The 26,933-nt window shown below is 46.7% G+C and overlaps 1 long non-coding RNA gene across 1 annotated transcript in view; it reads left to right on the top strand.

Moving 5' to 3' along the window:
* LOC137517817 (uncharacterized) overlaps positions 1-24,158 on the top strand; it is an 85,782-nt gene extending 61,624 nt beyond the window's left edge. The window contains exons 3-4 of the long non-coding RNA XR_011020676.1: positions 14,634-14,729; positions 23,872-24,158. This is a non-coding gene — a long non-coding RNA (uncharacterized lncRNA). The remainder of the gene's footprint in view (positions 1-14,633; positions 14,730-23,871) is intronic.
* The last annotated feature ends 2,775 nt before the right edge of the window (positions 24,159-26,933 follow it).

Here is a 26,933-nt window from a genome sequence, read left to right as displayed (position 1 = left end):
GTGGGAGGTAATGAGTTAATTTTATGTGTTAAAAGTCATTTATTTGTATGTTAAAAAATGTTAGGGTGTAGTTTACTATTTGGCCACAAGATGGCCACAGTAACTTTTTGTTTTAATGCGACCTCCAAGCTTCCTTCCGGAAGCTTGGAGGAAGTATAATGAGCATGGACACGTGAGTTTTTTCTCACAATGATCGCGCTGCCCATAGGAGAGCAGCTGATCATTGCGGGGCTTAGATCAACGAACGGGAATGGATTTTCCCGTTCATTGATCTCTGGGCGAGCGGGCGGCGGCGGTTTTACTAGCGGCGGGCGGCGTGTTTACGAGCGGGAGCGCGGGCAGCGTCGGGAACGCGGAAAGTACGTGTTTCTCCGTCCCTGGTTTTTAAAGGATGGAAAAAGGGGCGGAGAAATACGTACGCGCGGGGGTAAAGTGGTTAATCACAGGCCTGGAACTCACTAGCAGCACTTTTCTAAGCCTTTTCTAACTGTTTCTGATTGAAAAAGCTCTTGGTAATATAATGCTATGCGTGTGATCCCACTTGAGGGATGTGATTTTTAAAAAAATCCCCCATAGCATTGCATTAGCAAGAGCTTTTCAAATCACTAGTGCTAAGAAAAGAGCAGCTATTGGGTCCCAGGTCTAAGATCCGGAAGGACAATTAAGGACTGGAGTGACAACTTATCACAGAACCATACTATGTACTACATACAGGTTCTTTAGTGAATTGACAATTATTATTATTATTTAGTATTTATATAGCACCAATATCTTCTGCAGCACTGTACAGAGTATATTGCCTTGTCACTTAACTGTCCCTCAGAGGGGCTCACAATCTAATCCCTACCACAGTCATATGTCTATGTATGTATCCTGTAGTGTATGTATCATAGTCTAGGGCAGGCATGGGCAAACTCGGCCTTCCAGCTGTTACGGAACTAGTCCCACAATGCATTTGCCTTTGTGAGTCATGGCTGTGGCTCTCAGACTCCTCCAATGCATTGTGGGACTTGTAGTTCCTTAACAGCTGGAGGGCCAAATAAAAACAGGGAACACCAAGAACCCCAATAGTGTAATTCGTACTGGACAAGGTGGCAATAAGTTTGTATTGCTAGATACTCACAAGTCAGGGTCACCAGCAGGCAACCACTGTCAAGGCAGGTGGGGAGATTGTCCTGACCCCACTCAGGATTAAGAAGTCGCTCTCTGTTGACAGGAAGAAAGGGCAGCAACCCTCCACCAAGGGTGGACTCAAAATTGTATACAATGAACAGAGGCGCCAAAATTTTAAGATTAGATTAAATCAGCTTAAAAAACAATTTAAATGGTAAAATTGAAGGAGGAAGTGGTGGTCTTACCTCCCTCAAGCAGACACAACAACGACTGCGATTCAGACAGTCAAACACATTTATTAGGAACTCCAAAAAGAAATGCAACGCGTTTCGCAGGTTCAAGCCCGCTTCATCAGGCAATATAGGGAGGAGTATCAAACAATCTGCACAAGGATTCAAGTTAAGCGCCTCTGTGAGTTGTATACAAGCTGGAGGGCCAAGTTTGCCCATGCCTGGTCTAGGGCCAATATAGGGGGAAGCCAGTTAACTTATCTGTATGTTTTGGGGATGTAGGAAGAAATCGGAGTGCCTGGAGGAAACCCACACAGACATGGGGAGAACATACAAACTCCATGCAAAGTAGATTGATGTTTTGTGATAAGTATTCACTTGACTTATTATCACTAGTGTGATTTTAGTGGATTGCTGCTAATGTCTGTCTATGGAAGTATTATGCACCCTGAGAAGTAGCCACAATGGAGGGTGTGGTGATATTCTGTACACAGCACCGGTGTATACTTTGGTTTCATGTCCTTCGACAGTTTTACCTTACCTTTGTTAATATGTAATATTTCCCATAAGAGCGAGGAGCGGGGCAATGCAACAAAAGCCATATCAGTCATCATCTATGACATCCTAGAGGGCAGAAGATCCACAATGATCCTCACACCTACACCCTGCTCATATGGCACTGGCCTGCACGTGCAGCAGCCTCCCATCTACCCTTCTCCCATCTCACATAGATTGGATAGTTAGGAGAAGCTCCTCTCCTTTCATCTCTCAGCTGTCTTTCATCGGGAAACATAAAGACACTGAAGCCGGTATCTGTAGTTTCAGAATGAAAGTTGAGATGGGGAACAGGAGAGGAGGAGAACCAGTGACACCAATGAGATAACTATAACGCTCATCCGAAATATGACTGCAGGGGAGTAAGCTTCCCAGGAAGGGTGAGAGAGAGAAGGCTGTGCACATACCACAGTTTCCTGGTGACAGAATAACAGTGCTGTCCTCATTGTTCAAGGAACCAATTAGATTCTGTGTTTTTATACTTACAGTATGTCTGTACACATAAGTAAGGTTCAGAGAGTCAGACACAGAACATTTCTATTGCGCGCCTCTCCTGGCAGACTCAGAGCTGCAGCCACTAGGACGCCCTTTATAGGCAGTAGTACTGTTAGGGGGTGTTGCCCAAGGTCTCCTACTGAATAGGTGCTGGCTTACTGAGCAGGAAGAGTGAAGATTTCTAGCTCAGGAGGAAGCTGTTACACCATTGCTGAAAAGAAGCTGACATTTCAAAACCACTTGAGACCCCTTTAATAAAGCAAACCTGAAATAAAAACATGATATGATGGTCTCGCAGGTGGGACCATGGCTCCATTATTTGGCCAATCACTGCAGTGATTCATCCAATGAGCCATGGTCATTTTGAGCCCTTACAGTTGCTGGGCCTTACTTTCGGAATAGGGCTTATATTTCAAGCATGCTCAAAATCCCTGCTAGGGCTTTTTTGGGGGGAATGTCTTAATTTCGGGGAAACAGGGTATCACTCCTAAAGACTTAGGCCCCGTTCACACTTGCGGTTTAGTAAAAACCGCACCGGATGTCCGGACCGCACCGTATCCGGACCGGACCTGATCCGTACGGTTCCTATCCGGATCCGGTCCGTTTGCATCCGGTTTCCGTGCGGTGTGAACACGGTTGCGGTCCGGATCCGGTTTCTTAAGGAGATACACATCCTGTAAATACCTGGGGTCTGGGAGGTCAGCAGAAGGGTCTGGGGTCATTGTTGGAGACAGGTGGACGTGTGGAGACCATCCGTGGATACAGAGACTGCAGTTGGGACCATGGATCCAGGCATTTTTTACTCGTAAACCTGGGAATTCTCTCCTTCCTGTTGTTCGCCTCCTCGTTATCAGACATCAGACATGTTGCTGCCAAAAAGAGCTCCAGCATGAAATCGCTGCTGCCCCACTCTTTGAACGCTGGGCCCATGTGGTCCCCATCCAAAATGCATAGGAAGTGGGGTAGAACGTCCGGTTTTTGTAGCCAGTGTGTTGTGCGCTCTCCGGCTCTCATTGCTTTGTATTGGCCGGATGGTGCAGTCCGGCTCCGCCCCGGATACGGCTGCCGGAGGACCAAAAAATAGCGCATGTTGGAACGGACGCCGGAGTCCGGATCCGGCCCGGATCCGGTCCGGCTCCGGTCCGGCAGAACGGACGCATGTGAACGGACGCATAGGCTTTCATTGCAATGCCGTGCGTCCGTTCCGTCCGTTCTGCAAGCGGTCCGGCTCCGGCACGGCGATTCCGGATGGCCACCGCTAATGTGAACCGGGCCAAAGGATAAGTAGATGTAGCACTCCTGTGTGCGACACACAAACACTCTGATATCACTATGTGGACTCTGCTGACGGCTCTGTCTGCTGTATTCAGTGACAACAGTACATTGTGCATTTTTGATGACACAAGTGCTTAAGATCAGCAGTCTGTTAAATGGGAGTGGTAAATCTTGCAATGAAGCAAATTTTAAACTAAGCACATGAGCAGAATACATACAGATCACTAGTAGAGATTAGTGAGGGAAAGAAATTCATCCTTTCACATAAATTAAAGGATAACTATTATGAAAAAATGTAAAATTTAAAACATATACCTATATGTACATTTCTCCCAGAGTAAAATGTACTTTAACCACCCTGGCGTTCTGATTAAATCGCCAGGGTGGCTGCGGGAGGGTTTTTTTTGAATAAAAAAAAAACTATTTCATGCAGCCAACTGAAAGTTGGCTGCATGAAAGCCCACTAGAGGGCGTTCCGGAGGCGTTCTTCCGATGGCCTCCGGCGCCCAGAATAAACAAGGAAGGCCGCAATGAGCGGCCTTCCTTGTTTTGCTTACATCGTCGCCATAGCGACGAGCGGAGTGACGTCATGGACGTCAGCCGACGTCCTGACGTCTGCCGCCTCCGATCCAGCCCTTAGCGCTGGCCGGAACTTTTTGTTCCGGCTACGCTGGGCTCAGGCGGCCGGCTGGGGGGACCCTCTTTCGCCGCTGCTCGCGGCGGATCGCCGCAGAGCGGCGGCGATCGGGCAGCACACGTGGCTGGCAAAGTGCCGGCTGCGTGTGCTGCTCTTTATTTGATGCAAATCGGCCCAGCAGGGCCTGAGCGGCAGCCTCCGGCGGTGATGGACGAGCTGAGCTCGTCCATACCGCTCAGCTGGTTAAATTACTTTTCTCCTATTTTCCTTTACTTACAGTAGGTAGTAAAAATCTGACAGACCTGTCAGGATTAGGACTAGTCCATCTCTTCATAAGGGATTCTCAGTTATTTCTTTATTAACAAAAGCAATTAATGAATGGCAGTTGCTCAGTCCAGTCAGTGTGAAAATGAGAAGGGAAGGGGGCTCTTTGTACAGACTCTTTCCAGGGAGTGCTTTTGTAAAGCATAAGGGCCCGTTTCCACTATCGCGAATCCGCAAGCGTTGTCCGCATGCGGATTTGCATAGCCAATACAAGTGGATGGGCCTGTTTCCACTTGTGCGTTGTGCGGAGCGTTTTTGTGTGCGGGGAAAATCTGCACGGCAGAGCCGTCAGAATTCACTCCCCGCATACCGCTATGCGAATTGCACGCAATGTATTTAATAGGGAAATCGCATGCGCTTTTAGCGCGCGTTTTTTTACCGAGATTTTGCGTGCGATTTCGCATATAAACTAATGTAAATTGACACAGGCAGCGACATGATTAAAATCGCATATACCCTAACCTATACAAAATCGCATGCGAAATCACGGCAAAAAACGCATGCGGAATCGCATTTTGTCAGCGGTGATTTCCCGGCGATTCCGCCCCGCAATAGAGGAAACGGGCCCTAAAAGTAATACTGTGCTAGTCCAACACCTATCAGATCCGTCAGCTTTTTACTGTTCCGCTGGCACTAGTGCTGGCAAAATTGCTGTGTGCTACCTACACAGTGTACATTTATCGGCAGTTTGTGTATCAGGCCCTATATGCCTTGAAGAAGGAGATTCCTAAGCAGTTGGAATTAAGCAATTACTGGGTTCTTTTGGACTACATGTGAACGAATAAAGCCTTGATTACTTTTATTCAGTGTACTGATCAAACTTTTGACATCTGTCACTTATATGAAATGAAAACATTTTTGAATGAATACACATCTGTATAGTGTCTATTTGACCCTTTATAGATGCATTACTGTGCTGCTTATTGGGGGATTTAACTCTGACATAACATTCAATTAAAACATGTTTTCCTACTTTTTATTACCCATATAGTAATCATACTTCCTTTTGTGCACAAATATTATCGTCTGTTTACAAATTACAAGTTCCCAAAGTACAGTTTATCTGCTCTGAAAGCTGCCACTGCATTTTATTGCGTAACTGCTACATTAATACATTATAATGTATGCACTGAGACTTTATCTTCTGTGTACACTTTCTGCCTGCGTTCAGCTGAAACACTGCCAGGAATGTTTACTAATTGTGGCTAATAAGGAAACATAAACAAGATAATGTCATCGCTTCATCGAATCCTCAACCTTGGATTTGGATATACTTTAAGCTTGTCACCGAAGAAGAAAGTGCTGTGTTTAACTGAATGAATGTTGTTCTGCTGCCATTTTTTTCCTGGTAGTTGATTTTATGCTGTAAAGAATCTTTTAGAGCAAAGAAGAAATGTTGAGTTTCTTACCACTTTAACAGGCTAAGAGGTAATTAAAACAAATCAAAAAGTATTATAGCCAAAGATCAGCATAACAACCAGCCAAGGTAAATCTTTCAGCTATTACAGTTCATTTCAACAATCACTGCAACTGGCATGGCAGTTCATGCATGTTCAACCTGGTTGAGTAGCTTCTACAGCGAATGGGGGATGCAGGAGGCTTTCCAAAGCAAGAGGCAAAAAACAGTTACAAATTTTACTGTTTTTGATTGTTTATTGTGACCAGTAGGCCTGGATTTACCTCACAGGAGGCCATAGGTGCAGATGACCTGGCACCATAGAGTTCACCCTCCATGAACCTACAAACCCTCACCAAACCGCACCTTAAGCGTGCTGGCTGTTCCAGCTGTCACTTCTTCCTTACTGCCTTTGCCCGTCATAGGTAGTTACAGGTGCCCCTTAGTATTAGGTAGCCAGATGTACCCTCTGTATTAAGTTGCCTCCTAAAGGGAGATCTCATCAGTAGAATGCCGAGAGCTGGGTGAGTAACCTCTCCCCTCTCATTTACACTCCACTCAGGGAAGGAGGGAAGGCGGCACTTGAGGAGCAGAGTGAGCCGCCTTTCCATCATCAGGCCCCTGTAGGCTCATGCCTACAGTGCCTTATGGTAAATCCAGCCCTGGTGACCAGACACACACATACACATAATCAGGGGCTACAGTTTGAATAAGAAGACTGCAGATGGGGGATCTGTGCAGTGAAGGGGGAGGCAGCTGCACATGGAGGAAAGAGTGGGCTGCAGTACAGTGGTGGGCCGAAATTTCGCATATATGAAATCTCGCATCAAAATTTGCAATTACGCATCGTAATCGTAATGCGAAATGTCTGAGAAAATCGTAATTAAATTTGTATGTAATAGTAATATTTAATAATTTTGCGTAAATTTTCACGTAATTAAAAAAGCCCCCATACATGTTGCTACCAAAATTGCTACATATGTTTCAGAATCAGAATCAGAATCGCATTTATTTCGCCAAGCACGACTGGGTCGTGCCCGGAATTGGGCTTGGCACATGAATACAGGGCATATGCATAGAAACATAAGAGACAAACAAAGCATAGAACATAATAGACAACACTTCATCTCAAGTACATACATAATACTTTTCCAAATACATCTGCCATGTGGTTTGCAGGCAGGAAGTCAACATGGGGGGCCTACGGGGGCAGAGCATGTGCAGAGTTTATAGAGTTTAGTGAAATTACAGCTGAGGGGAAGAAGCTGTTTTTGTGTCTCGTGGTCTTTGTGAAGATGGACCGGTACTTCCGACCCAAGGGGAGCTGATTGAAAAACTGGTGGCCAGGGTGGGAGGGATCCTTGGCGATCTTCAGAGCTCTGGAGCGTAGTCTGGCATTATAGAGGGAGTCTAGGGCAGGGAGTGTGTCCCCAATGATCCTTTCCGCTGACCTGATGACCCTCTGTAGTTTGCGTCTGTCGTCTTCAGTGGAGCCAGCATACCAGACAGTGATGGAAGAACAGAGGATGGATTCGATGGTTGCGGTATAGAAGTTCGCCAGGAGTTTCCGTGACATGCCGAACTTCTTCAGTTGGCGGAGGAAGTAAAGCCTCTGCTGAGCTTTCCTCTGGGTGGAGACAGTGTTTGCCTTCCACTTCAGGGTGTTGGAGATAGTGGTGCCGAGGAGGCGGACACAGGGCACTTTCTCCACCTCCGTTCCACCAATGTGCAGTGGAGGTGGGGTGGAGGCATCTTTCCTAAAGTCAATGATAATCTCCACCGTTTTTGCATTGTTGAGGACCAGCTTGTTCTCCTTGCACCAGTGGCAAATCCTGTCCACCTGGAGACGGTATGCCTGCTCGTCGTTGTTGGAGATCAGGCCGACTATGGTGGTGTCGTCTGCAAATTTAATTACCTTGACAGAGCTTGCCGAGGATCTGCAATTGTTCGTGTAAAGGGAGAACAGGAATGGTGACAAGACACAGCCTTGTGGGGCCCCTGTGTTTGTGGTCTTTGGTTGCGAGAAGATTGCGCCCAGCTTTACCACTTGGGATCTGTTTGTAAGGAAGTCATTGATCCACAGTTGGAGTGTGGGGTGGACCCCGAGCTCAGCCAGGTTCTCCTGTAGTATCAGGGGGCTAATGGTGTTAAATGCCGAGCTGAAGTCGAGGAGGAGAACCCTGGCATATGATTTTGGTTTGTCAAGGTGATTGTTGACAAGCTCCAGACAGATGTTAATGGCGTCGTCGGTTGACCTATTTGCCCTGTAAGCAAATTGGTACGGGTCTAGCTGGGTTTCTGTTTTGTGTTTCAGGAGGGGCAGGACTGCCTTTTCGAAAGTTTTCATTATGACCGATGTGAGGGCGACAGGCCTGAAATTATTGAGGTCGGACGCGCCCTGTTTTTTGGGAACAGGGATGATGGTGGACCTCCTGAAGCATGCCGGCCCGGTACTATGCCACACTGAAGGGACTTGTTGAAGATGGAGGAAAGGATAGGAGCGAGCTGCTGAGCGCATGCTTTCAGGCAGGCTGGTGACACTCCATCAGGTCCTGAGGCTTTCCTGGCCTTTAGCCTGGACAGGTGGCACGCCACGTCCGATTCATTTACGGTCGGGGGAGGCAGGTTTTGGCATGGTGGTACTGCGGTATTGGGTGAAGTGTGGGTAGCCTGCTGTCCCGGGAGCCTCGCAGGAGTCTCATTCTCCTCGAACCTGCAGTAGAAGTCACTGAGTTTTTCCGCCAGCTCAGTGCTGGGAGGTGCGCTTTGGGGGGGGGGGGGGCTTGTAGTTTGTGGCAGCTTTAAGACCTCGCCAAACAGCTTGGGAGTTGTTTGAGGAGAGGTCCTCCTTCAGCTTGTCTGCGTATCCCTTTTTTACGCTTCTCAGTTCCCTGTCGAGCAGGTTTCTTGCCTTCCTGTATTCCTCCTGGTTCCCGGACTTGTACGCGGCTTCCTTGCTTCTGCGCAGTTGCCGAAGTTTCTTGGAGAACCATGGCTTGTCGTTTGGATAGAGTTTGTGGGTTTTTGTTGGTATGCAGGAGTCCTCACAGAACCTGATTTACGAGCTCACGTTGTCCGCCCACTCATCCAGGTTTGGTGCTTCCAGGGCCTTCCAGTCCGTGCAGTCGAAGCAGGCCTGAAGTTGATGCTTGGCCTCGCTTGACCACACTTTGGATGACTTAAGGACTGGTTTTGCGGTTTCAAGGCGCCTCCTGTAGGTGGGAATTAGGTGGATGAGGCAGTGGTCAGATGCGCCTAGTGCTGCCCATGGGGTGGCTTTGTAGGCGTCCCTTTAGGACCGTGTAGCAGTGGTCGAGAGTGTTCGCATTCCTAGTGGGGCAGGTGATATGTTGATAGAAGCGTGGAAGCTCTTGGCGGAGGTTGGCCTTGTTAAAATCCCCAAGGACGATGAACAAGGAGTCTGGCAGGGTGGCCTCCCATTTCATGACAGTGTCGCTGAGATTGCGCAGGGCGATTTTGGCATCAGCGTCAGGTGGGATGTACACACCAACCAGGACGTAGGATGAGAGCTCCCTGGGAGAGTAAAAGGGCCCGCAGTTAATCAGCAGGAGTTCAAGCTCTGGTGAGCATTCTTTGGCCAGGACAGAGGTGTTAGAGCACCAAGTGGGGCTAATGTAGAAACAGATGCCGCCCCCTTCTTTTTCCCGGAGAGGGTGCTGTCGCGATCTGCTCGGATGAGGTTGTAGCCTGGGAGGTGAAGGGCACTATCCGGGATATTGTCATGGAGCCACGTCTCTGTGAAACAGAAGACTGGGGTGTTGCTGCCGAGATCCCTCTTTTCCCCCAGGAGTCTCAGCTCCTCTAACTTGTTAGGGAGGGAGCGGACGTTTGCCAGGAGGATTGCTGGTATAGCTGACCTCAAGCCCTTCCTCTGTAACCTTGCGCGGGCACCTGCCCGGCAGCCTCTCCGGCGCTTACGTGCGTATGACCCTGTCGGGGAGGCCATCATTTTCCTAACATGGCTCCAAACGGAATCAGCCAAGAGCCTGTCCTCTTGGTGCAGAGCAGTGGCCCGTTCCCACCTGAGTAGCTGTGACCTGGAGTAGGTGGTGCGTTCGGATCGGGGGGTTATGGGAGGCATGGCCGCAGCGCAGGGCTGAACCTACACTCCAAGGCAACAGCGGTGCTCCTGCAGGAACAGCACGGAACATATCAGTCAGTGCATAGTGCATAGTGCAGCAGCAACCGCGCGGCAAAACAGTCCATAAGTCATTCCTAATGCTAATGACACGTTGCGGCACAGTCCATAGCAGAAGCCAAGCAGACCAGTCCAGACCCCAGCAGTAGCATTAAGTAAGTCCCTTCCAGAGCCAGTGCGGGCCACTGGTCATAGTCCATGGGCCAGTGTCAGTAGCTGGCCATACCCATACCTAATGGGCAATGTTAGCAGTCCGTGGCAGTGGCAGGCAGAGCAATGTTAAGCAGTCTGTGGTAGCGGCAGTCACTGCCGTGGCAAGGCAGAGCAATGTTAAGCAGTCTGTGGCAGTGGCAGGCAGTGCAGTGGCAGATAATGCATTCTTACCAGGTCCGTTGGGCTGGGCTGAGCTGGGCTGGGGTCATCAGCAGGGTCATCAGCAGAGTGTAAGGCGATGGTAGCTCTGGCAGCTGGGTCTACCGCGGTGTCCCTTGCCTCTGTGGGGCTGCAGTGAGTTGTGGAGGCCGGATCAGTCCAGTCGTGCTGGTTCAGAGGCTGCGGTGTAGTAGTGGTGGCGGCCACGTGGCTTGTGATGGTGGCCGGCCACGTGGCTTGTGATGGCGGCCGCTCACGTGGGATTTGGTCGGCCAGGCCTGTGTGCTGCCCGGGGGGTCTGTGTGCTTCCGGGGCTTCTGCGGGCTGAGGCCTTCCTGCTGAGCTCTGCTGGGACTGTGTGCAGCCCAGGGGCCTTCTGCTTCCTGATGTGCAGTTCCGGGCGGTGGATCAGCCTGCGATCCTCTGAGTGAGGGCCGGTGGTGCTCTGCGTGCTGCCCGGGGGGGCTCTCTGTGGGCTGAGGGCTTCCTGCTGTGTCACTGTGCGGTAGGGTGTCGGGATAGTGCGGCGGGGTGCCGGGACAGGCAGCCGGCGATCTCTGGGCGGAGGTGAGGGCTGGTGGTGGCCTGTGTTCGGCCTGCCACGTGGTCCGCTTCTCGTCCGCGTCACTCGCGCTGGGCAGCTGCAGCCCCGGCGATCCTCTCGGGGTGCTGCGGGGGACGCCTCCGGGAGTAGTGCGTTGGAGTGCCGGGATAGGCAGCCGGCGATCCTCTGGGCGGAGATGAGGGCCGGCGGTACCCCGTGGTCCGCTTCGCGTCCGGTTCTTCTTGCGCAGGGCACCGTGGAGGGTGCAGACAGCCGCAGCCCTGGCGAATCTCTCAGGGTGCTGCGGGGGAGGCCTCCGGGAGTTGGGCAGTGAAGCGGCTGGCAGAGGAGGAGTGCTCAGCCCCAGGAGAAAGGGGACTCAGGCCGTCCGTCTGGCCTCTGCAGCTGTGTGGTATGTAGTCCGGCTGTTGTAAGGAGAGGAAAGCCCACTACTGCTACACTGTACTTAACTGTACTTAACTTAACTGTATGTTAAGGAGAATACTGGGAACAAGTAAAACAAATTTTTTTTCAAAAAGACCCTGTAGTTTAAGAAAAACGATTTTGAAATTGCAAAGAAAAATGGTTTTTAAAATGTCAGTTTTCTGAATTTAAAAAACATTTTTTCTTTGCATTTTTAAAATCGATTTTCTCGAAAACTACAAGGTCTTTTTGGAAAATTCTTTTTCTGACTTGTACCCACTATTCTCCTCAACATATGTAGCAATTTTGGTGTAAAAAGCAAGAGGGCTTTGCTATTCAAAGTCGGCACAAAATTATGTGAAAATTACGCAAAATTGTATGCGAAATTACACATGACTATACGAAATCAATTGCATTTACAAATAGTAATTATGTATAATTGTGGAAATTTAGCGTAATCGTAATTAGCTGATTAGGATCATCACTACTGCAGTATATGGAAGCGGTTGCGAATATAGAAGAGAGATGAATATAGATTGGGAAGAAAGGCTCAAGATAGTTGAAGTAGGGGGCAAACAGTGTAAATCTGGTCCTGGTGGAACCTTCAAGTTGCAGCTCTTTGGACCTATGAACATGAAACGCTTACCAACATCCAAACTTAACGCCTGCTGTGGAAAACACTTCAATTGTTTCTCCATCTTCCTTCTTCTTATAAATACCCTACAGGGTACAATACCCTACTGCTACTTCTTATAAATATGTAAGGAGTTATTCTCAGCTCAGAATTCAGCCCCCTCCCATGTGCTAGTGGAAAGATTTTCTGTGTCAGAGAACCGCAATAATTATTTCCTTGGTTCGGAAGTATTTCTGTGTTATGCGCTAAGCAGTCCCTTAATCTCTGCAGCTATATTAGGTTTGGTCACACAGGAGACACTGACAGATGCAATGCCTAAATCTAATTGTCAGGGCCTAACTAATTCCCACCAAGGCCAGGCCTGATATGCACCCACGGACTGAAGCGGGAAGACTTTAATGTTATTGTAAACTGATATCGCAGCAGGTGCTTTCAAGGAAAAGGAAGGGGGTGAAAAGAAATGACACATTCCTAGTTTTTAAAATGGGATGAAATAAAATTAGTTTCAATAGAGGGGATAGTTTCCCTGTGAAACATATCCCTGGGTGTCAGACTGCTCTATTACTTCGAAGCTTTCATTTACATACAGTATGAATATAACCAGTGAGTAGGAGTCTTTTCAAACTGATAAACTAACAATAAATCTCTTTTTAGATTTGATGAAACCCAAGAGCAGAGCTCCCAACTGTCCCTCTTTTGAAAGGACAGCCCATCTTTGGAAACGGGGCAGCTAAATGTAGCGTGACAAAAATGAGCGTGTGCTAAATGGTTGGTGCCGGGCGCAGCTACCAATAGTATTAGCAGTCGTACTTTGCATAGTGTGCAACCCCAGAACCCTCTATTTATTTTGTCACGGGGGGGTGGTTAATGTTAGGCGCCAGCGGGGGATGAGCTTGGGGTGTTATTAGTTGTCCAGGGGGTGTTATTCATTTCCCCAGAGTTATTAGTTGTGGGCGATCATCAGTTGCCGGGGGGGTTATTAGTTGCTATCAGTTCCTAGGGTGGTTTAGTTACCCACCAGGGGAGGGTTCTGTGTGAGAGTAGGGAGAGGTTAGGTCATAGTGAAATATCAGCAAATATTACCAATATGTCACTATATCAGTTAAGTTGTAGAATATATTGGTAAATTTACCGATATTCTACTACTGCTATAATATGCTCCCTTAAAGGACACCAAAGCAAAAATGAACTAATGAAATAAACTATTGTATCTATCTTCCTTCTCCTAAAAATGATTTTTTAAGATATTCCACAGTTTTATTTTATGTTTAAATCTACTTTTTTAAGTTTTAACTGTTTTGTTGTTTTTGCTCAACGACACATTCATTGAAGTATGCCAGAGTTAAAAATCTATGAACTATTGACCCTTTTTATCTCTTTCCTGCTCTCAGAAGTCATTTTCTTCTAGGAAATGTGTTATAGTTGTAAGTTCTTATCAGTGAGGGTAACACTGTAGTCACTTCCTGTCTGGACTGAGTCAACCACTTACATACCTGATATTTAACTCTTTCAAGCAGAGAAAGAAAAAAAGGAACACAGCATAGTTATTTGTGTGCTTGGCACTGTACATATCCATGTCTATCTCATCATGTCATATGTCACTTCGGGTATCCTTTAACTGATTTTTTTTCCATTTATGCCCACCCTCAAATTAGCACACAGCCTTTTGAAATACAGTATATGTCTTTTGGAACCTAGTCCCTTTGTCCCTCTCTCTTCCCTTTGTGTTCCTCTTTCAGGACAAATATAAAGATCTATATAAATATACAGTGGTTTGCAAAAGTATTCTGCCCCCTTGAAGTTTTCCATATTTTGCCATATTACTGCCACAAACATGAATCAATTTTATTGGAATTCCACGTGAAAGACCAATACAAAGTGGTGTACACGTGAGAAAAGGAACAAAAATCATACATGATTTCAAACATTTTTTACAAATAAATATTATCTCATATAGATGGTAGGAGCTGAAGGACAGAAAATAAGTCAGGAAAGAGTTAACTGAAGCAGGGGAGAGATCACTGCTAGCTAGGGAAAAAAAAGAGAGACAGTCATAAATTAGGGTTAGATAAGAAAGCAATTAGTTGCTGGGGTCAGTGTCACAGCTGTAAAAGAGGTGAAGAAACTAGCAGAGCTCACTGATGTTTCTAAATGCCTGCATTAAAACTCAGCGGAACTTAGTTCTAACTGCTTTGGAATGTAAATCTCTGGTATTTCTCACATCGATCTGTATGTCTATCATACAGAGGAATGGATTATCAGGTGACAGTTATGATTGATCCTGATTGTTATAACACATCAGGAAGTGAGAGAGAGATGCAGGGATTGGGGAACTGTGGAATTCAGCTATTAGTGCAGAGCAGGGCGCTGGATGGCTGCGCTGCGGGACCAGAAGAGATGATTTACTTTGACATATGACCTCTTCTCTCTCCAAGTCATGCCGCCCTTCTTATCTTATCTGATTTTATCGCCCTAGGCCGTGGCCTTTCTGGCCTTCCAAGAAATCCGGCTCTGGTAGCTAGAGGTGCCCCTGACTGAAGTGAGATCTCATCAGTGGAATTCAGAGAGCAGGGTGAGTAACCTCTCATTTACACTCTGCTCTGGGCTCTTCATAGGGAAGGAGGGAGGGATGCGCTCAGGGAGGGGAATGAGCTACCTTTCCATCAACAGGCGCCAGTAGGCAGTGCTTACTATGCCTTATGGTAAATCCGGCCCTGCCTGCGGCTCCCATCTCTGTGTGTCATGTGACTTGCAGGAATAGAATAGAGCTACAGCAGAAAGAGTATTGAGGATGTGTTGCTCCGCTAGATGAAAGTAATGTATGCCGCTGCTCTGCCCTCCTTGCCACAAGACTGCGTCCTTCTCAGCTCCCGGGCCCACCTTCGATGGCGGAGTTCACAGGGCTATTGTTCTGCCCTTGCCTGAATGGTACAGCCCATATACACAATACAGGATACTGTGTCCTCCATACTGAGTGGGAACCGGTCCTAACAATAAGCGATGAATAGATGTAAGCTGAACTTTTTGAATCTCATATTTAAAATTAAAACAAACATTTTTTTCTGATCAAAGCTGAGTGCAGAGATTTTATATAACTGAACATAAAACAGACATACAGACAATGGCAATAAAACATCAAAGCAGCGCAATGCTTTGTTCACATCCTAATCCTTGATAAGGGAGTATTGTAACTCTTTTATCTTACATGAGACACATTAGCATAACATACTCACAAAAAGGAGAGTCAGAGCGCCAGAAATAATCATTTTCCAAAGCAGTGTGCACACCTTTGTAAATCGAATTTGCTTTGGTGATGAAGTTGGTAATTAAATGGACATTATGATTTCGCTGCTCATTACCGTAAGTAAATGCAGCGCTAAAAGACCTACTTTATATTCAGTGTGTGTTTTAGTTTTGAATATTATACTACCTATGAAATCATGATTAAAGAGAACATATTAGCCAAATACAAAAAGCCATGAAAGCAGCGGGGACAGACATACTATCCCAAGAATAGAAACACATACTGTACAGAATAAAGATGATACTAGACTCTGTATCCAGGGACATTAAAGGTGCCCATACTGTACATCACTCATTATTGCAGCCTAATTGACCTTTCCAATTCGATCATTTTATAGAATTGGAAGAGAATCTGTGCTGTGCAACATAACCGCACAATTGCTCTTTCGATCTATTATCAGCTGAAATCAGTCCAAAGGATCAATTGAACATGCTGTAAAATCTAAGTTGCAAGGGCTCTATTGGGTGCGCTGCAGTAACAGCACTCAATATCATGCTGATCAACAGACACAAAGGACAGTAAAGAGTCCTAGCCCATTGGTTTCTGGTAGTTTTGATCATTTGATTGAATCTGCTTGACAATGATGCCCCAACATGTTGGCTTGATCAATTATTAGATCAAATTAGTTGATCGTGTTGAACAGAGGATATAATTCGATTTGCAGTAGGCTGGTAGCAAATCGATGGCCCATGGCATTGCTTCCAATCAAACAGTGCAACTCTGAGGTTTGATAGATTTTTAACAGATTTCATGCTGAATTTGTTTAAAATCTATGTGCAGGATTCGATCAGATTGATGCCTCTCTGATCAGATTCTGATCTTAGAGAGATGTATCATTGAGTATTGTATGACTAGTTGCGTTCTCAACCATGTGGTTTGGGTTATTTTTTATTCGCTGTTTTGACGTTTGTGAGATATCACGGAAAAGCCGCCATATGTGCTACTGAGCAGGCGGCTGATTCCGCATCCAGTGCGGCGGTTTGCACGCGGAAGCGTGTGCTTGGTAGCAGGGCAGAACGCGGAAAAGCCGCTGCATGCAACAACAGTAGGGCGGCTGGTACCGCGTCCAGCGCGGCGGTTTGCACGCGGCAGCATGTGTCTGGTGTGGCTGAGTCTGTTAGTGCACATAGGCTTAGGAATACACGCGCGTGCGCTGAGAGGCAGAATTCTTATACTAAGCAGGAAGAGTCAGCTGACCACGCCGATCAGCTGACTCCTGAGCGGGATACTATTGGTTGAGCAATTAGGGGTGGTGCTGGAGAGCACTACTCCATATATAGTTCCTGCTGGTCACTTGCAAGTTGTCTGCCGTTGCGATCACTACGTGGAAGCACTCAGACCTAGTCAGATCCTCAGTGTGTTTGAACCAGGTGGACCTGGGAATACACACTTAGCCAGATTATTTGAATTGTATTCTGTTTATACCTCTAGCTAGTTCCAGGGTGTAGAGAACAAGGACCTCACACCCAGCTTAGGGAACTGTGTTATCATCTGTGTTATACTTCAGACTAGTTCCAGGGTACTGAGACTACGGACCTCACACCCAGTCTAGGGAATACTGTATTATCATCTGTGTATTCTTCAGACTAGTTCCGGGGTGCTGAGACCAAGGACCTCGCACCCAGAATAGGCATTGTTTGATATATGTTATGACTTATAGCTTTTCTGACTACTTCTCTGTCTTCTGATTCGGTACCTCGTATATCTGATATTCCGTTGCCAGACCCTGCTTGACTTGGATACTGAATCAGCCTTCTGTCTTTGTACTTTATCTGTCAGTGTGTTGCCGACCCGGCGTGCCCGACCTCGAGAGCTATTTCTCCCCATAAAAGAGAGAGTCTCCAAATCAGATAGTGACATCCATCTTAGCTGTCACTCACTCCTAGGTCCTTCCCGTCTCCAGCCTGACTCCTCCCCCCGGAGAGCCTCAGGCTGCTGGAAGGTTCCTGTTTTCCCAGAGCTGTGTCTCTATATTGTATACCACCTGCTCAGCAGGTACATTACTCAAAGTATTACTGTTACACCAAACACTCACTTATCTATAGGTGTCCAGAGGATAGCAATATATCTGATTATCGGTGATTCTGCAGATCATCAATAATCAGGTATATATCTGCATTCTTGGTGATACTGCAGATCACCAATAATCAGATTCTCTCTGCGTGCTGACACCAATCGTTACAGTTTGTTCTCTATTGTTGGTCTGGCCCTAACCTCCTTGCAGCCCCAACCCCTCACCAAATATATAACAATAACCTTTTCACATGACAAAAACAACCTTCCCAGTGCCTAACCTTAATATCCAACCCTCGATTAAAATAAACATTATCTAGAAGGAAGAGGACACTGGGTTATGCATCACCAGGGAGAGTCTTAGGGTTAGGCACCACCAGGGGGGTTTTAGGGTTAGGAACCACCAGAGAGGGTCTCAGGGTTAGGCACCACCGGGGGGGGAGGGGGGGGAGGGACTTAGACAAATAACAAATGTCTGCAAGTATTTGGTATTTTCATTGCAACACTCCATGCAGCACATCCATACAAGAGATTTGTACATCACTTACAATTTGCTTGTTTTAAATGATATTTATTTTACCCTCCAGTGAAAACAGCTGAATACACACAACACTTGTTAATTAAACTCCGTCAGCTGCTTCGGTCGTAATTCCCTCGAGCATCCTGAGCTGTTCGGGTATTCTGTTGTTCTGGTCCAAGCACTACTATCTTATAGAGCCAAATCAATCCATGCCATGAAGAAGACCAATAGGCTGAAACAGCCTGTCTGCATGTTGGGTAGTTGTAGCTTTTTAAACTTTATATGGTAGGCTTTATAGACTTTAGACTTTATTTATGCTTTACACCAGCGGTTCTGGATGTAAGCCTGGCTTCAGGGGCATAAAGAGATAATTTGCATATTCAGCAGTGATGCGTTGTGGGTGACAACAATTGCTCAATCATAGCTAAATTATCGCAAATACCTTCTGTTATAAAAAGGCAAACCACACTGCCCTTTTTAGTAGGAGGGCTTTTTTTCTATTTTAGTCCCTTATACTTTCCTAGTAGTTTTGGGTCACTCCGAGCTGCTTTGGTATTAAAATGTACCTGAGGCAAGTGAATAGAAACATTTTAAACATACCTGGGGCTTCCTCCAGCCCCCTCTGCACAGATCGCTCCCTCAACGCAGTCTAAAGCCTCCTAAATCCTCTCTTAGCAGCCTAGTTCCTAGCAGCCTGCACATGCGCAGTACACTTGACTGGCCGAAGAGAACGGTGCTGCTACAAGTAGATCTAGGAGGCTTTAGACCTGGGCAAGGGAGCGATCAGGCCAGAGGGGTCTGGAGGAAGCAACCGGTACGTATAAAAAACTTTCTATTCACTTGTCTCAGGTTACCTTTAAAGAGGAACTCCAGTGAACATTTTAGTGTTGGCAGGTGATGTAGCTGCTGCATGGTTTTTGGCAGTTGGAAACAGTTGTAACAGCTATTTTCCACAATGCAACAAGGTTCACAGACAGGAAACTGCCAAAAAAAGTACAAACTTTTCTTGTGGGAGGGGTTTCACCACTGGGGATGATTGAATTCGCTCTTGACAAGTTCGTCCTTTAAAGAGGATCTGTAACGTCAAAAGAACCCCTGGGGGGTACTCACCTCGGGTGGGGAAAGCCTCCGGATCCTAATGAGGCTTCCCACGCCGTCCTCCGTCCCTCAGGGGTCTCGCTGCAGCCCTCCGAGAAAGATGACGTCAATATTTACCTTCCCGGCTCCTGCGCAGGCGCTCTGACGGCTGTCGGCACCGAAGTAGGCGGAAATACCCGATCGCCGTCGGGTCTGCTCTACTGCGCCTGCACAGTAGAGCGGACCCGACTGAGATCGGGTATTTCCGTGTAGTTCGGAGCCGAGAGCAGCCACAGCGCCCCCGCTGGAGCCTGCAAAGGTAAATATTGAACTGACAGTCGGGTCTGTCGCCCGCTGTTCGGAGGGCTGCAGCGAGACCGCCGTGGGACAGAGGACGGCGTGGGAAGCCTCATTAGGATCCGGAGGCTTCCCCCACCCGAGGATTGTGTACCCCCCAGGGGATCTTTTTGATGTTACAGAGTCTCTTTAAGGAAGAAGCACTGCTGTAGTCTGTAGTAGGCATAATCTATGTAGTTTACTCCTTCGCACTCTTCTGCAGTTTAGACTGTATTTTGGAGAAGCGAGTGTCAGGTTTACATAAAATAAGCTAATTTGTGCTTCTAGTGTTTACACTGTGGATGCCAGACAACAAAATAGGGACGGGCAGAACCATCTGTCACACCTCACCCAGAGGTTTTGCATAATTGATATACGCTCAGGTTTTGCTAGATACAAGAGATTCATCTGTCTGCTCCCCGAATGTTGTACTGATGCACGAATCAATGACATTTAATGCTTCAGCTGCTGCCTCAGTCTATAGTATTTTTAATGCTGTTGTTCTCTCAGTATAGTTACCAGAATAGTTTCCCAATCCACTTGACCTTCAATGTGAAACAAACTATGAAGCAATGACACATGTGGATGCTTTTATGGAGAATATTTCAGTGTAACACTTCCGTGAGATAAGCATCAGATAACAGGAACAAAAAGAAAGGAAAGAAAAAATAGAAATGGTCCTCATGACAGTAGAAAGTTAGGTACAATATAAGCAGTAAGTAGAGCACTGATGTCAGGGCCGTTTCTTGGGCAGTGCAGGCAGGGTGTCCACCTTGGGTGCAGACTAGCAAGTAGAAGAAGGGGAGCGAAGGCAGAAGGACATAACTGCTAGGGAGCTGGTGACGCGCGGTGCAGCCAAATGGAAGAAGAAAGATTACCAGCGTGGTCACCTTCCTTGACTCCTCCTGGGCTGCTTGCGTCAGACGTCAAGTCATCATCATGTCACCACCGCGTGATGAGATGACGTCTTGTAGTGGTACTGCAGGCTGTCAGTGTGCGGCGCCCATGGAGGAGTCGGTTTTCCGGGCTCTCTTCACCTGTGTGGTTTCCTGGTCCCTGCTTCCTCCTGGATGAGTGGCTGGTCACTAGAAAGTAGGCAGATCTACTGTACTTGTGACCTGTGGCTGTGTGACTGTCCCTAAAGAGTAAGGGTTTGCGAGCTCACGGGGGTGGGGGGGAAGGGCTTGCAATTTTTACACCCTTGCCCTGTGTGCAATTCAGCCTAGAAACTGCCCTGACTTATGTATAATGCGATCCTGCTTCCACTTTTGTTAAAACTCTGTTGTCACTGCTAATGTTTCCCCAGTCCTGTGCAAGTAATCAGAGCTCAATTTTATCATTAGCAATGCACAGTTTTGTCTATCATTATACACCCTTTACAGAGGGCATGCTTGAATCTGAGTGATGCGAAGGAGGGCACTGCATGCGGGTGATCAGTACTGGGGCTTGTGGGACACACAATGGCATTGAGGGGCAGACTGACTTTTCTCTATTTTAATAGGTTGAATGACTGATTTGATGATTGATAGCAGGATAAAAAAGGAACAATGATGGGCAGTTTTGGCCAAGAGACAGATGTATCTCTGATCGAATCTGATCAGATAGAGATCTGTCAGCTGCTCATACACCACAGGCTAATTCCCAATCCATTTCAACATGAAATCACTCTGGAATCAACCTTGTGACGCAGCGTACGTTGCTGCCCACCTAGTGTACATGTTCCCCCCGTGCATGCATTTATACTGTACCTGTCTGCTGACGCCCGCCCCGGTGTGAATGCATCTTCCGTTTCCTCCATTTGCACCTCGCACGATGCCTGTGTAAAGCACGTCAGTGTCTGTGGTGCGTTCATCCCTCCTCCAGATATCATACACTGTTTCCACCACACACTCCTTCGAGCACATTGACCTGAGATTTACTAGCATGTCTGATCGATACATCCACTCTGCCTTGGTTTAGGTGTTTTTAGAACCTACTGACTAGACAGATCAGCAGGGCAGCCAGGCAACTGGTATTGTTTAAAAGGAAATAAATATGGCATCATCCATAGGTCTCTCACCTAAGGTTCCTTTTAATTTAAGAGAATGAAGTTTTGAATCAGGATCAGGGCCGGGCCGAGGCATAGGCTGGAGAGGCTCCAGCCTCAGGGCGCAGTGTAGGAGGGGGCGCACAATACATTCAGCTGTCATTCCTAATTGTGTTTGAAGCAGAAAGAAATAAGAAAAGGAGATACATGGAAGTGACTACATGCCAGATAACTAGAGATTAAGGTGTTGGGGGCCCTGGGGTGCCTCTTAGTCTAATTGCAGTCAGTGTGTGATGGTTGGGGTGGGAGGGATGGAGGGAGCACTTTGGTGTCTCAGCCTTGGGTGCTGGAGGACCTTGTCCCGGCTCTGATCAGGATGATACCATTTATTGACTAACTTTAAAAGAGCAGTTCATTTAAGAGAGCCATATTTTCCAACTTACAGACAGCTGCTTCAGGCATGTCTTGGCCTTCAGCAGTGCAAAGTATGGACAGGTCTGCGGTAGGACTCACAAGGCAGAGGTGTCACAGAGTGTTGCATGTTTATAGTGGCAGAGAGCAGCTCCTACGGTTAAGCCTTATTTGCTCCTAACAGAGCTGTCACTGTGTCACGGCACTGAGATAGATTAGAAGTCACAACTGCTCTAAAAATGATACTGAAGATGAAAGCTTCCGAGAGCTAATGAAGCATACAAGATTGCACTGCTATTAGAGCTATTTATATATACTAATGGGCCAAGCCATGCCGTTCTCCACTCCCCCCCCCCCCCAACCAAAATTAAGTATGTGGCCATGGATAGGTGCTAGGTGCCTTCTGTATAGGAAGCCCCGGGTTGCCGATGAGGCAAGGCAAGAGGGGGGGGGGGGGGTCTGACGGCCCTCCCCGCTGCTGTGCCAGCTGCTCCCCTTTCCTGGCTGCTACCCCCTCCGGGCTACCTATCGGGGAAGGGTTGGCGGATTCCTCGCAAGTTTGCCTCAGGCGGCAAAGAGTCTAGAACCGGCCCTGTGTATAGGAAGCCAGTTATAGGTGCTCCCAGTATAGGAAGCCAGTTATAGATATCCCCAGTATAGGTAGCCAAGTATTGTTGCCCACAGTATAGGTAGCCAGGTATCAGTACTCCCAGTATAGGTAGCCAAGTATAGGTGCCCCCATAGCCAAGTATAGGTGCCCCCAGTATAGGTAGCCAAGTATAGTTGCCCACAGTATAGGTAGCCAGGTATATTTGTCCACAATATAGGTAGCCATGTATAGTTGCCCACAGTATGGGTTAGCTAGGTAGCTTCCCCAGTATAAGTAGCCAGGTATCTGTACCCCCAGTATAGGTAGCCAAGTATAGGTGCCCCCTCTATAGGTATCCAAGTATAGGTGCCCCCATTGGTAGCCAAGTATAGGTGCCCCCAGTATAGGTAGCAAAGTATAGTTGCCCCCAGTATAGGTAGACAGTATAGGTAAGCCAGGTAGGTGTCCCCAGTAGGTAGCCAGCCAGCTCAACACAATAACACACTGCCTGGCTGTAAGTATGTGACAAACTTACTGCTCACCCTCAGCCAGTTGGCCGTCCTCCATTCCTCCTCAGTCAGAACAGAAGTGCCACCTCCTCTCTTCTGCTGTGCAAGTCAAATGAAACACTGCTGCTCTTCTGCCTCCCCCGTCCTCACTCACTATCAGACTTCTCACACAGCACAACGAGCTGCTTTTCCCCAATGGTGACCTCTTCACCTCGCTCGCTCTCCTCGCGCTTCTCCTCCTACTCTGACTGTATGCACTAAGTGACTAAACACACAGTACAAACATTCTACCCTTTAATCTTTGAGCCTGATGCAAGTGTTTCACCTTGCTTCATGAAAGAACCGGCCCTGTACATTCTGTCCCCACAGTACATAGTTCATAAGAAAGCATAATTCATATAAAATGGTCTTATGCATATTAAATAAAATACAATAGAGCCTTGGTTTCCAAGCATAATTTGTTCCAGAAACATGCTTGTAATCCGAAGCACTCTTACAGCAAAGCAAATTTCCCCATCAGGATTAATGGAAACCCGGGTGATTGATTTGTTCCACAATCCAAAAACATATATAGAACAATATTTAATACAAAGTACCCTAATAGATAAAGTAAAAATGTTTTAAAAAAAGATTTCACTAATAATCTGAATAATCTGAACATGTGTATAGCGCTTTTCTCCTGTTGGACTAAAACGAGCAGAAGGCTCACCACAACCTTTTTTTTTTTCTCCCACTTTCAATCTGTATTGGTTGCAAAACGATCATACAGAAGTATGGCATCACAATCACATGAAATCACATAGTCAGAGCAGAAAATAACATCCAAATATTGGTGTAAATGTTGATAAAGTGTACAAAATGTGTTTCTTTTTTCCATTCTTCATTTTTCCCTTTATGTTCTGTTCTTCTAAGATTTTCTTTCTTTGCAGAACTGCCAGCCAGCCTCAATCTGTTGACATCAATTACCAACCACAAAGCTGTCCAGAAACCCAGGCATCAGCATGTTTCAACTCACTGATGCACACAGCTTATTTTAGTTGCTGTTGAGGATCCTTATTGGTCTATTCACCTGGAGTCTGGACCAATGGGAAGTCTTAACCACAAAGTCAAGCATGCTGGTCTATGTTTTCCAGATGATTTGCAGCAGGCGAGCGACAGATGTGGCCACTGGCCATCAGTTCAATCAATAACTAAAATAACAGTAACAAAACAGAACTTTGATACAAAAAAATAAATAACATTTTATAAAAGTAGACACTAGATTTTGATAAAATATTTAAATAATTTTCCTGATGTTGTTTTTGATTTTCTTTTTCCTTCTATCTAGCCCAGGCATGGGCAAACTTGGCCTTCCAGCTGTTAAAGCGGACCCAAACCAAAATTTTTTTTAATTAAAAATATTTAGTTGCACCACTCTGACACATACAAAGATAAATAAACACTCCTTCAAGCCTATGAGCATTTCAGTGCATGCTTTTCACCCTTCTCTTTTCATAACTAGGATTATACTGGGGGAAGCCATTAGCAATTCCTCCATTGCCGGACACCACCTACTTCACCAGTTTGCCGGATTTTGTCCCGGCAATTTGAAAGGTAGGGAGGGGTTCCTCCAATAAATGTAAAATATTTTATATTTGTCATCATGCAGCTGAAAAAAGGCTGCTATTTATTATTACCGTATACTTTAGAAAATAGATTTTATTTCTGAAATCTTGTATTTTTAATTTGGGTCCACTTTAAAGAACTACAAGTCCCACAATGCATTGCAGAAGTCTGACAGCCACAGTCATGACTCATAAAGGCAAATGCATTGTGGGACTTGTAGTTCCATAACAGCTGGAGGGCCAAGTTTGCCCATGCCTGATCTAGCCCCTTTGTGGATAGGTAAAGGGGTGATAAAATGAATATTTCAAGAGAAGCACTGGGCTAATAAGTACATGTATGCCACAACCTATTCCTTTCCCTCCACTGAACAGAGCCACAGATGGGGTTTATTTAAAAGCGTCAGATAATTTCATGTTCCATTTTTCTGATGGATAACATCACACTGTCCAGCTAAATTTGCATGCCCGCTGTACCATATGGGTCATGGACTTCGCAGTGGCTACATGTCATCATGATGTGACGTGCAAATAAAAAATTGCCAGGAACCTACCTGAGGGATCCCGCGTTGCTCCATGTTCCTCCGGGAGTAAGTCGGGATTGCCGCTTTCCAGGTCTTCTCCTCACGTCTCTTCTTGCTGTGCGGCGCGCGCAGCCAGAAGAATCCCCAAGATCTCTGTGGCTGGGAGCATGCGTACGCATTTCTGCGTTGTGCAAGGATTCAGTTCCAGCATGTTGGGAAAAAATTCTGGGTGGAGGCTGCAGTCAATCAGAGCTCAGGCTCTCCAGCCAATCTGTAGCCACACCTCTCCCCTAGTAGTACTTTAGCCTTGCTCCTGCAGTGTTCCCTTGCCCGTTATATCGTTAGCTGCTTGGTGTTGCGCTGTGTGCTGTGTCTTGTTGGATTCTTCGTGTCAGACCCTTGCCTAATATTTAGACTTTGTTATTGATTGCTGCCTTGACAGACTCGGATTTGTTCTTGACTTTGCCTCTGCCTTGCCCACTGTACTACGACTTTTGGATTCTGGTATTGACCTCGGATCGTTATTGGATTGTCTTGCCTAGCGACTTGGTACCTTGCGTTTCAGATCTCTGTTGCCGACCTGGACTGTTGTTTGACTTTGCTTTCTCTCCAGTGTGGTTCTAGTGTTTTATTTGTCTACCATCCGTTTAGCTCCAATACCTTGCTCATTTAAGACCTGGGTGTAGCTGAAGTCGGGTTGGTGTTGTTTCATAGTTACATAGTTACATAGTTATTTTGGTTGAAAAAAGACATTTGTCCATCGAGTTCAACCAGTATAAAGTACACCAGTTTCCTCACCTCCTATTCAAGCGGGGAGGTGCCACATAGGGTGAAGACTGCGGTGAGAGATTGAGGCATTGGAGCTGATCTGTAGGTGGATATACTGCCACTATACTGCCTATTAGCAGTCGATCGGCTAGTACCAATACTAGTTGATTGGCTTTTACTAGCTAGTGAGTACTTGTACTTCCAATAAGGCTTGTAGGCTATACTAGCCAATCTGCCATTAATAGCCAAATGGCTAGTAGCTTGGCTGTGAGCAGCCAATTAGCTACTACAGCGCTAGACAGGGAAGTTAGTGTTAGGCATTAGGAGGGGAGGTTAGGCATTTGGAGGTGGGTTAGTTTTAGGCATTAGGAGGGGAGTTTAGTGTGAGGTATTAAGGGGAGATTAGTGTTAGGCATTAGGAGGGGATGATAGGTATGTTTAGGGTGGTTAGTGTTAGGCATTAGGAGGAGAGGTTAGGTATTTGTGGGGTGGATAGTGTTAGGCATTAGGAGGGAAGGTTAGTGTACTGTTAAGTATTAAGAGGAGGTTAGTGGTAGACATTAGGAGGGTGGAGGTTAGGTTTTCCGAGGGGCGCAAGTTAGTGTAATGTATTCGGGGGATTAGTGTTACGCATTAGGAGGGTTTTTAGTGTTAGGCATTAGGAGGGGGGTTAGGTATTTGTGGGGTGGATAGTGTTAGGCATTGGGAGGGAAGGTTAGTGTACTGTTAAGTATTAAGAGGAGGTTAGTGGTAGACATTAGGAGGGTGGAGGTTAGGTTTTCCGAGGGGCGCAAGTTAGTGTAATGTATTCGGGGGATTAGTGTTAGGCATTAGGAGGGGGGTTAGTGTTAGGCATCATGGGCGCTGTGTGTGGGCCTCGTATGCCCCCAAGAAATGGGGGTCAGCACTGACAGCATCCCGAGCATTCTGTTGCATGCTACCACTCAGGAGCGCAGCAACTGCACAGGACTGGGGGGGGAGGGGTGTTGGGGAAGGGGTTAGCAGAGAACCACAGACTGCCCACCCACAGGCTTTTCCAACACCCGGGGGGGCATCTACGTTGCCTCCCCCCCCCCACCCAACGAAACCTACATTACT

The sequence above is a fragment of the Hyperolius riggenbachi genome, chromosome 5 (assembly GCF_040937935.1).
Source record: "Hyperolius riggenbachi isolate aHypRig1 chromosome 5, aHypRig1.pri, whole genome shotgun sequence".
Lineage (NCBI taxonomy): Eukaryota > Metazoa > Chordata > Amphibia > Anura > Hyperoliidae > Hyperolius > Hyperolius riggenbachi.
This window is presented reverse-complemented; position numbering and strand designations above follow the sequence as displayed.